This window comes from Pleurodeles waltl, chromosome 9 (assembly GCF_031143425.1).
Source record: "Pleurodeles waltl isolate 20211129_DDA chromosome 9, aPleWal1.hap1.20221129, whole genome shotgun sequence".
NCBI classification, from domain to species: domain Eukaryota; kingdom Metazoa; phylum Chordata; class Amphibia; order Caudata; family Salamandridae; genus Pleurodeles; species Pleurodeles waltl.
Window position 1 is genome coordinate 938,541,860 of NC_090448.1, and position 12,118 is coordinate 938,553,977.

General features: G+C 47.6%; 1 protein-coding gene across 14 annotated transcripts in view; it reads left to right on the forward strand.

Annotated features, from left to right (window-relative positions):
* The window catches only part of EML1 (EMAP like 1), a 752,203-nt gene that overhangs the window by 655,454 nt on the left and 84,631 nt on the right, over positions 1-12,118 (forward strand). The gene's annotated exons all lie outside the window — the stretch shown is intronic.

Below are 12,118 nucleotides of genomic sequence, written 5' to 3' on the forward strand. Positions count from 1 at the left end.
CTGCTATCGGGCTTCAGCAAGCATGGGAGCAGCGCCGGGATTGGCCTCAGTGGGCTGGTTTGGCGCTTGCTCAGGCACAGGGGGCCTGTGCCATTTCTCCAACGTAAGCTTGCATCTTTGTTTGGCCGGCCTAAGATCGCCGGCCAAACCGACATGCACACTTTACGGTGCCCACCTCTCCTCTTTCTTATGGCGCCGCCCCCACCCTAGATGTTCTGTCACAGTGACAAAATGCAATTTTTCTAAATCATTTTATTTGTCACTTCCTAACTAACTCGGTGGGGTTGGGGGGGGGGGGGGGGGGGGGGGGAGGGGGGGGGGTGACGGTCCACCATAGGGAGTAGCTGCGTCTCCATACATTAGAGAGGAAGTCCTGGGTGCTCCTGCTGGCAGACAGGTGTTAATGGTCCCTTGCACACAGTCACATGTACACCAGACCTAAATGTATACAGTCACGTGCATGTACCGGACACGTGAGACATACAATTCCACAGTCATGGGTAGAGAGACACACCAGAGTGCTCCTGACCTAAACATGTAAAACCAGGTACACATACTTATGCACACTTAACAGTGACTCCCCAAAACACGTTTCCAAAGTCATAAGTACAGAGCCAGGCAGACACCTGCACATTTGCAAAACAGGGTCCAAACCAAAGACCTAAGCAAGACAAGTGCACACACCCCGGAGCGAGACTCCCTGAGGCATGCTGCTAAAGATATCAATATGTGCAGTCATTTGTACTCTGACACATCGGAGACGGCAGCACCAAGCTAATTTCATGGCATACTGCTGTTTTATAATTGCATGCAACTTTCAGTGACAATCAAATGAACGTTTCTAACCTCTCAGAGCATATCTGATAAATGTATAGATGTAGTTTTTTGTACTGAACACGTTTTATGGCTACCTCTGTGTTTAGGTCAAAATAAGTACATGTTTAGAAAGTGTGTGTGGCTTGCACAATTTGACAAAATAACGTACTACACTTTCTCTTTTTCCCTGTTTTCAACTTTTTTAGGGTCGAGCGCGCAAGCGCTCTAGCCTCTGTTGTAATCGCTCTGTGGGCTTTTAACCATGCCCATCAGTTTGGTTGGTTTGTGGGCTTTCCTTTTAAAATTCGTTTGATTTCATTAGTGAAAGGCATGCATATGTCATGCCTTTTCCAGTGTTTAGCCCTCCTCGAGAGCACCGGTAAACTACTGAAAACATACGAGGCTCCGTGTTTCACGTATGATCCTGCCCTACTTTTTATTTTTTGTTCCAAAGCGGCACGATCTCGCTGGGCAGAAGTCGAGTGCTTTGCATGATATCGACCGTGTTACATGAATAATTGCACTTTTGCTGATGCGTTTGACTGCAAACTAACTTCTGTTTCCCTTTGTGTCTCCTTCACACTCAAGATGGCTGTCGGCTTTCTTATGTGAAACTGTTTTACTTTTTATTTTCAGTTTGTGGCAAGAAAAGCCCGATTAGGAGTTTACAACGCTAATAGCTCTAACTCAAGCAAATGCAAGACCTATTGCATAGCAAATACTTGTTTTTCCTTACAGCCATTTTGCTCTCCGTTGCTTGAAATGTATGTATCCAGTTTTATAATTCATTTTGTCCTCTTAGAATGGGATACGTTCATAAGTGGTGAACTGGTGCAGTTTTATCAGCATACCATTTGCAGCCAGCATCAACAAAAACATTATAATAAAATAATCCCCCTTCTTCCGTTTACTGGAACTACAGCCCTTTATAAAGCGCCAGACTGTTGATTTGCATGATGCTGCAGCTTGTTGTTGTCTGCAACTATTTGTTCAGTCTGCATAACAGTTTACTTCTCTAACATAAAGTCGACTTGTGCCCTCTTGTTTTTGCAGCATTAAAATTTTATAGTTTGCAGAATTTGTGTTAAAATTTGTAGTGGGTAGAATAGTGTAGTAATTGCACTGTACCAAGGAGACGTATTCTTGATCTGTCCAACTTAGCCTTTTATTTTTTTCAATTTTAAGACTTTTAGTAAACTCTTATTAATCACTTATTAGTCAGTAACGTCACAATTAGTTAATATCACGGTTTGTATTCCTTTCACATCTCTGAAACTGGCCCAAACCAGATAATATGCTATTGGATGGCCAGCTCAGTAAATACAATAATTGACAATGTCGATATAAGTATTAAATTCTGAAATGTCAGTGTGAGAAAGGGTCCTCTCACTAGTGCACATTGTGCAATCTGGAAGTACAACTCCTGTTTCTGTGCATAGGTGAATTATAGCTCGGTTTTTGATTTCTTCTCTGAGAATCGTGCATACTTATCCACCCTTCTGTATTCAAACTAACCAGCTCCCTGGGGTGTCATGTCACCACCTACGCTCATTCTGTGGCTTAAATGAACTGAGGAAATACATGATTATCACTTTGTTTTGTAACAAGATGACTTACTTCCGGGCATGTCAGGACTTGATGCTCTGCCCAGCCCCTATGCGTGTATCTGTCCTAAACCTGTGTTGGGTGGGGTAAGAAAGGATTACATCCAATAAATTACAAAGTAATAGTGTGCAGTTCTGGGAAGTTGATATTTTTTTATTGTGGGTGAGGCTTGATAGGCCACTAGCAGATGTTTTGAGCAGAGAAGCTGTCAAGTGCTGACTCACCGTAGAGATTGGTTTAGTGTCTTAACTGTTTCTGCGTCTGGTGTCCCATTACGTTTTGTCAAACACAACTTAGCATGCTCATGTGGGGGAAGAAGAGCTTCAGCGGCATGCAGTTGAGCAGATAAGCAACTCGTCGCAGCATGAAGAACTGCACAGTTTCCTTATTCACTTTTTACCTGGGAACATGCTCTGCAGGGGTCAGATGCTGTTAAAGCTTCTCTTTGGGATAGTAATCTGGGCACACACCCCCTCCATTTTGTAGGGAATACCTGCAGAGATGCTTTACCTTCTTCAAACACCAAAGAGAATTCCAGGTTCTTCTTGAGTGAACATTCAACACACCCACTTGGAGACTGTTGACAAACCAGCTTTCAACAGAGGCCTGCAACTCTGTTCCACTCGGAAACACAGAGAACAGAACAGCCTGGCCAAGAGATTACCAAAACATGAGAGCTAGACAAGGGGCAAGCAGAGTCACTCCGCTTGCATTAAGTCACAATAGGTAACCATACTTTATCTCTAAAATGGTTTCCGTGTGTTGTATCAATATGTAGACGCTAGTGCCTTGAGCTTTTTCATGTCTAATTCAAATTTGGCCCACTCAGTTATTGCAGTGCATTGTTTTTCTCATGTCTTGAAAGTAACTTCCTAACCTTAGACCTCCACTTGCTGCCTACACTATGCAGGATGTTAGTTCCCTGTGGCGTATATTTGCCCAATAACATCTCCATCCTGGCTTCAATTGATGTTTTCCAGGAGGTGATGTATGCCTCAATGGATGCAGAGTCTACAGTAGTGCAATTAAATGCTGAGAGCCTATCACCAAGCCCTATACCACACACTGCTGCATTAACATGAGATTATTTCCCCCCATTATATTGTTTTCATCATTCCTTACTGTTGGACTTTTGCTTTTGCAGGGTCATCCCCAGACTTTTTTGCCTCCTGCCTCCTATATTTTTCTGACATGTTGCTGTTGGCTTTTCAACTCTGAGCACTTTACCACTGCTAACCAGTGCTAAAGTGCATATGCTCTCCTGTTTAAATTGTATGTAAGTGGTTTATCCATGATTGGCATATTTGATTTACTAGTAAGTCCCTAGTAAGGTGCACTAGAGGTGCCAGGGCCTGTAAATCAAATGCTACTAGTGGGCCTGCAGCACTGGTTGTGCCACCCACATAAGTAGCTCTGTAATCATGTCTCAGACCTGCCACTGCAGTGTCTGTGTGTGTATTTTTACACTGTAAATTCGACTTGGCAAGTGTACCCACTTGCCAGGCCTAAACCTTCCCTTTTCTTACATGTAAGGCACCCCTAAGGTAGGCCCTAGGTAGCCCCAAGGGCAGGGTGCAGTGTATGGATAAGGTAGGACATATAGTAATGTGGTTTATATGTCCTGACAGTGAAATACTGCCAATTTCGTTTTCACTGTTGCAAGGTCTGTCTCTCTCTCATAGGATAATATGGGGGCTACCTTTAAATATGATTAAAGTGTAGATTCCCCTAGAGAGTAGATGGACAGGTAGAGTTTGGGATCCCTGAACTCACAATTTAAAAATACATCTTTTAGTAAAGTTGATTTTGAGATTGTGCGTTTGAAAATGCCACTTTTAGAAAGTGAGCATTTTCTTGCTTAAACCATTCTGTGACTCTGCCTTGTTTGTGGATTCCCTGTCTGGGTCAGTTTGACAGTTGGGTTGTTTTTCACCTCACACCAGACAGTGACACAAAGGGAGCTGGGGTGTGATCTGCATTCCTGATTAGCCATCTCTGCTAGGAGGGAGGGGTGGAGTGGTCACTCTCATCTGAAAGGACTGTGCCTGCCTCTGACAATGCTGTCTCCAGCCCCCTGGTGTGTGTCTGATGCCTTGCCTGGGCAAGGCAGGATTGCACAAGAAGGTGTGAGTCCCCTTTGAAGGAAGGTGACTTCAAAGACTAAAATGGGTATAAGAAGGGCACCCAAACTTACAAACTTTAGAAACACTTCTGGAATCAAGGGGAACCTCTGCCTGGAGAAGAGCTGATCGCTGAGGAACAAGTGCTGCCCTGCCTGTGACTGTGCTTTGTGGAGCTTTCCTGCAGTGCTGCTTCTGCCAGAGTAAGAGGGCAAAGACTGGACTTTGTGTGCCTTCCATCTTGAAGAAGAAATCTCCAAGGGCTTGATGTAGAGCTTGCCTCCTGTTGTTGAAGTCTCAGGGATAGCAAAGACTTCTTCCTGCCAGCACCTGGAGTCTCTGGAGAGACCCCTACTCTGCTCTGTGGTGCCCTTCCAGTTCCTGGGACCCTGAAAGGAGAGGCTGGCAGCCTAAGGACAAAAATACACGCACCGCGCACCGTGCGGAGAAAAGATCGCGAATCCGATCGCGGCTGAGAAAACGACGCGACGCCGGCTCCGCAGCTGAGAAACGACGCCGCTGGAAACGCGACCGGAGAATCGACGCCCGGAGCAGGAGAAACGACGCGCAGCATCGCTGACGAAGGCTGAGAGATCGCAACCAGCGCCGCGGGACTTCGGACCGTCGCGTGGCTGGCTTTTTCGACGCGCCGAGCCGAGCTGTTTTCGACGCATATACCCGTGCAGGGTTATTTTCGACGCACACCGCCCGTGCGGGGTTATTTTTGCCGCAAACCAGGTACATTTTCACGCTAGCAGCGCTAGTGTGTTGTTACAACTACCTAAAGACTCTTTTTATTTTAAACCTTTAAAAAAATCATAACTTGACTTGTGTATGTTGGATTTTTGTCGTTTTGGTCTTGTTTTGTCTAGATAAATATTTCCTATTTTTCTAAACTGGTGTTGTGTCATTTTGTAGTGTTTTCATTAAGTTACTGTGTGTGTTGGTACAAATACTTTACGCCCAGCACTCTGAGGTTAAGCCTACTGCTCTGCCAAGCTACCAAGGGGGTAAGCAGGGGTTAGCTGAGGGTGATTCTCTTTTATCCTAACTAGAGTGAGGGTCCTTGCTTGAACAGGGGGTAACCTGACTGTCAACCAAAGACCCCATTTCTAACATTGGTGACCAGCGGTCGGGATTGGACTTGTATTTGTACTTGACATACAGTAATTAAGTGTACACTACTGTTTTGATCTCAGACCACTACGTGACCACATACTACTTGTTTGGTGATCTTTTGATTTTTCTCTTAAGGACTCTTTTTATTCTACTTCCATGATTTTGCTGATCCCTTGACTGATTCTTTTTACTTCATTGGGAACTTATTTTCTGCCTTTGGAACTTTGCACTTGTGACCATCATGTCTCAATCTGGAGATGCAACAGCTGGAGCTGTGTTTGAAATGGAGAAACTGAAGGAGTACTCAGTTGCTCAATTGAAACAGTTCCTTAAAGATCTTGACTGTCCCACTGAGAGCTCCACCAGGGAGGGGGAGCTGCAACAGGCACAGAGGGCCGGGGTGACAATCAAGAAGGCTGGAGGGCACACAGAGGAGGAGAATGTGGGTGGGGAAGTGCAGAGGATACACAGTGGTGTAGTGGAGGTACCTGTTACGCCTGGGGGGAGGGTCCCCAGGAGGGATGGCAGGGTGTCACCCAAGGGTCTGACTCCTGAAGAGTTACAGGACAGACAGGCAGAAAGGGTTCGCCGGTTGGAGGCAGAAAAGTTGAGGATGCAAAGGGAGTATGACAAGTGGGAAGAGTTGGAAGTAAGGAGGAGGAACTTAGAGATTAAAAAAATGATTTATGCTTACGAGCTTAAATTGAAAGAGCTGGAAGTCATGAGGGCTGAGTCCAGCTGGAATGGTGGCAGCAACAATTGTATATCCAGTGATGCTGCAGAAGTGCACATGCCCAGAGAGGTGGTGCCCTACTTGAAGGAGGGAGTTAACACACGCCAGGAGGTTCAGGGGTATGAGGTAGCTCCAGTGATGCACAGGGTCCCTGAGGTGGATTGGGGAACTGGCATGGGGAGTCATATTCCTACTGGTGGGAGGGACACTCTACTGACTCTAAGTGAGAGTGACAGGGAGAGGGGTTCCCCCCAGGTAGAAGTCCTGGTTATGGAGTGTGAAAACATCCCAGAAGAGTGTGGGTTGAGTGTCAGGGACAGTCAGGTACTGTCTCACCAGTCTCAGGAGGGTGATGTGGGGTGCTTTTTCAAAGCAGAGTCACTGGATGGTTGGGTGAAGGGTACTTTGGTTAATTCATGTGAGGGGCTGAGTGATGTAATTGCTGGAGAGCATATGTCTAGTCCTTATTTTCCAGAGCTATGCCAACACCAGGTGGAGTGTGAGTTCTCTGACCCCAGGGAGCTTACAATGGAGGCAGACTTCTGGGTGAGTACCAGAGAGTCTGAAGAGGCATTTGGGGGTGCTCCTGAGAGGAGTGGTCTAGGTAGTTCCCAACCAGGTAAGGTAGGGAAGGATTGTAGTGTCCCAGGTAGGTCCCAGTGTAGTGGGATGGGTGAGGGACCCCATGTCCAGTCTCAGAGGAGAGGGAATGGGGATGGGTTGAGGCCCAAGGTGCCCGAGATCCGGTCCCAGGTCCTGGAGGGTTCCCTGCGGGAACCCCAGGAGGGGAGCCTAGCCTGTACCATAGGGCCATCTGTTGAGGGAGACCCCACAGTGTCAGGAGAACTTGGGGGGGCGGCTGTAGCCAGCGTCCCACCAGTTCTGGTGTCTGGCAGTACCACTCCTAGTGAGGGGTTGCAGAAGTCCAGACAGAGGGTTGAGAGGGGGTTGCGGACCCCAGTGGAGAACCAGGAGGGTCAGGGGTCAGCTCTGAGTGCAGAGCCCCCCAGGGATGACCTTGGTGAGACCATTTCTGGGCTGGGGGGAATCCAGACTCTGTCAGATGGGCAGAGGTCAGGAGACCTGCGCCAGCCAGACTCTTGTATGGCCCTTGGGGAAAGTGTTTCCCTTGTGGGGGGTAGGTGTGCCCCCCAGGAAGTCCTGGTGCGCCAGGCAATGATTCAACCGCAGGGTGGTGACTCTGGGTTGGATGATCAGGTTCAGGGGGTAAACTCTGACCTGATAGGGGGTAAGTGTGCTCCCAAGGAAGTCCTGGTGTGCCAGGCAATGGTTCAACCGCAGGGTGGTGACTCTGGGTTGAATGATCAGGTTCAGGGGGTAAACTCTGACCTGATAGGGGGTAAGTGTGCTCCCAAGGAAGTCCTGGTGTGCCAGGCAGTGGTTCAACCGCAGGGTGGTGACCCTGGGTTGGATGACCAGGTTCAGAGGGTAAACTCTGACCTGGTAGGGGGTAAGTATGCCCCCCAGGAAGTCCTGGGTTGCCAGGCAGTGATCCAGTCTGTGGGTACAGACCCTGGATTGGGAGGCCAGGTTAAGGGTGTCCCCCCTGACCTGGAGGAAGGGGCTACTGCTAACAGTACCCCTACCATGTTGTCTTCTGGGGGGGCCACTCCTAGTTGGGTGGTTCAGGACCCCAGAAGAGAGGGCAGGGGGAGGGAAGCCTCACCCCTGGCCCTGGTCCAACCTGAAGGTACAGACCCCAGGTTGGAGGATCAGTTGCAGGTTAACATCCCTGCACTGATGGAAGAATTGTGCAGGACTGCTTCTACAAGCACCCTGACAGTTTTGGACTCTGGGGGTGCCGCTTCTGCAGGGAGGGTACAGAGCTCCAGAGGGGAGGACCAGGGTCAGGTTGTCATCCCTGACCTGGTGGAAGAGAGAGTGGTCAAAGGGTGCCAGGCACCTGGGGCTACCACCCCCCACTCTCCACAGTCACAGTGGTTAGAGAGGCCTGAGGTCGGGCTCTCATCCCTGACAGTTGTCTGGGGCCACTGTGGCTTGCTGTCCTGGTGGACAGAGTTGCCCCTGGGGGGGGGAGGACGAGAGTCACACCCCGGGGGTGGAGTGGGCAACACCACTGTGTTGGCCCTGGTGGTACTATCTGCCCATTGCAATTCATCTGTGAGCAAAGTAAAGTTAGGTGCTGCACAGATGGTGTCTGTAGATGTGGAGAAGGGTTCCCCATGGGTTAGCTTAGTGGGCCCTGAGAGTATGGACAGAGGGATCCAACTGGAGTCAGGAAGGCGTAGAACTGGAGCATGCCCCTGCTGTTGTGGGCCTGGGTCCCTGTTCTATCGCCCCAATCAGGGAAGTACATCAAGGTATTGATTGTTCTCCCCTGGCTTTAGGCTGGTAGGGGGTCGTGTTGGACTTTTGCTTTTGCAGGGTCATCCCCAGACTTTTTTGCCTCCTGCCTCCTATATTTTTCTGACATGTTGCTGTTGGCTTTTCAACTCTGAGCACTTTACCACTGCTAACCAGTGCTAAAGTGCATATGCTCTCCTGTTTAAATTGTATGTAAGTGGTTTATCCATGATTGGCATATTTGATTTACTAGTAAGTCCCTAGTAAGGTGCACTAGAGGTGCCAGGGCCTGTAAATCAAATGCTACTAGTGGGCCTGCAGCACTGGTTGTGCCACCCACATAAGTAGCTCTGTAATCATGTCTCAGACCTGCCACTGCAGTGTCTGTGTGTGTATTTTTACACTGTAAATTCGACTTGGCAAGTGTACCCACTTGCCAGGCCTAAACCTTCCCTTTTCTTACATGTAAGGCACCCCTAAGGTAGGCCCTAGGTAGCCCCAAGGGCAGGGTGCAGTGTATGGATAAGGTAGGACATATAGTAATGTGGTTTATATGTCCTGACAGTGAAATACTGCCAATTTCGTTTTCACTGTTGCAAGGTCTGTCTCTCTCTCATAGGATAATATGGGGGCTACCTTTAAATATGATTAAAGTGTAGATTCCCCTAGAGAGTAGATGGACAGGTGGAGTTTGGGATCCCTGAACTCACAATTTAAAAATACATCTTTTAGTAAAGTTGATTTTGAGATTGTGCGTTTGAAAATGCCACTTTTAGAAAGTGAGCATTTTCTTGCTTAAACCATTCTGTGACTCTGCCTTGTTTGTGGATTCCCTGTCTGGGTCAGTTTGACAGTTGGGTTGTTTTTCACCTCACACCAGACAGTGACACAAAGGGAGCTGGGGTGTGATCTGCATTCCTGATTAGCCATCTCTGCTAGGAGGGAGGGGTGGAGTGGTCACTCTCATCTGAAAGGACTGTGCCTGCCTCTGACAATGCTGTCTCCAGCCCCCTGGTGTGTGTCTGATGCCTTGCCTGGGCAAGGCAGGATTGCACAAGAAGGTGTGAGTCCCCTTTGAAGGAAGGTGACTTCAAAGACTAAAATGGGTATAAGAAGGGCACCCAAACTTACAAACTTTAGAAACACTTCTGGAATCAAGGGGAACCTCTGCCTGGAGAAGAGCTGATCGCTGAGGAACAAGTGCTGCCCTGCCTGTGACTGTGCTTTGTGGAGCTTTCCTGCAGTGCTGCTTCTGCCAGAGTAAGAGGGCAAAGACTGGACTTTGTGTGCCTTCCATCTTGAAGAAGAAATCTCCAAGGGCTTGATGTAGAGCTTGCCTCCTGTTGTTGAAGTCTCAGGGATAGCAAAGACTTCTTCCTGCCAGCACCTGGAGTCTCTGGAGAGACCCCTACTCTGCTCTGTGGTGCCCTTCCAGTTCCTGGGACCCTGAAAGGAGAGGCTGGCAGCCTAAGGACAAAAATACACGCACCGCGCACCGTGCGGAGAAAAGATCGACGCGAATCCGATCGCGGCTGAGAAAACGACGCGACGCCGGCTCCGCAGCTGAGAAACGACGCCGCTGGAAACGCGACCGGAGAATCGACGCCCGGAGCAGGAGAAACGGCGCGCAGCATCGCTGACGAAGGCTGAGAGATCGCAACCAGCGCCGCGGGACTTCGGACCGTCGCGTGGCTGGCTTTTTCGACGCGCCTCGCCGAGCCGAGCTGTTTTCGACGCATATACCCGTGCAGGGTTATTTTCGACGCACACCGCCCGTGCGGGGTTATTTTTGCCGCAAACCAGGTACATTTTCACGCTAGCAGCGCTAGTGTGTTGTTACAACTACCTAAAGACTCTTTTTATTTTAAACCTTTAAAAAAATCATAACTTGACTTGTGTATGTTGGATTTTTGTCGTTTTGGTCTTGTTTTGTCTAGATAAATATTTCCTATTTTTCTAAACTGGTGTTGTGTCATTTTGTAGTGTTTTCATTAAGTTACTGTGTGTGTTGGTACAAATACTTTACGCCCAGCACTCTGAGGTTAAGCCTACTGCTCTGCCAAGCTACCAAGGGGGTAAGCAGGGGTTAGCTGAGGGTGATTCTCTTTTATCCTAACTAGAGTGAGGGTCCTTGCTTGAACAGGGGGTAACCTGACTGTCAACCAAAGACCCCATTTCTAACACTTACCCATACAATTAGGCGTGTCTCTTAACCTAATGGCTCTAATGAGGGCCACAGTTTGCTGGATTTCTTGTCACAACTACATTTTTAAATTTGTTTCCTGTTTTCCCATTTCATTTATAACTCTTATACTGTGCATTTTGATGTTTTATCTGTCCTGTTACTCGTATCGTAACATTTACTGTTGGCCAGAGTGTTTGTATAAATACTTTACAACTTGTCAACCTGCCCCTCGCCGAGGTCTCTAACTGCCAATGCAATATACCTAATGAGGGCGAAATAGAAGAGGATGAGAACATCAAGAATCCTGCTTGCTTTCTGTGGGAGCAGTCCTGAGAATTGTTTCTATTCTATTGCTTTAGACTGGCTCTTATTTTCCTGCTCCAAAGCCAGGTGTATTAAGGGGGTAGAGGCTGCTGAAGTTAGCTCATGAGCATGAGACTTTGACACCGCAGAGACAGAGGGCTGTCCTTAAGCATAAATGATAATGTGCCCAAGCCTAAGGAGAAGAGCTTTGTAAACATATTCTCAGAACGAGTTGTATCCAACCAGAAAGTAAACATTGCAAAGGCCACAGTTGGTGCTACAGACAATAGGTAGCACACTAGTTAGGAATGGCAGATGAAGTTTCGTCATTTTGTCTGGTGTGTTTCAGTAGTGTTATGGAAGGCCTCCAGGTAATAAATACTTATTACAGAATTACTTTGACTACTGAGGGTGAATCCACTTAACGGATTTTGTACTGTGGTAATGTTCTGTACTAGATCTGCTTCCTCCACAAAAAAGTACAGACTAGGATGCTGGGGTGCAATATTGGCTCCCAGTAGAGTAGATCATTTAATTGGGTCCAACATCTTGGATGGGGATTGGTGGAAGGTTCACCTTCTGGAATTGATGTTCCCAAATCCCCTTTACAGAGTATACTCAGATGTTTCTTAGAATGTTTTAAATCTCATGCCCGGCTTTGTTGTTTTTCAGAAGTGGAACCTTAGTTTATATGTCTTGTAAAGAACCTGGTTTGCAAGCTGAGAAACTCTCTTGTGTTTTGTGGATAAGCCATTGTATGTTATTGTAATGTTACTTTGCTTAAATCAGTTAAAGCAGTTTACAAAGCAGCAGCCCTCTAGGGTCGGTTTTTGATGTTTAAACTTTCTTTAAGAGGTGAGGCTTAGGAACTTGAGAATCCCTCTGCAAAAGGTTGAGTATAGCCTTGCTTAA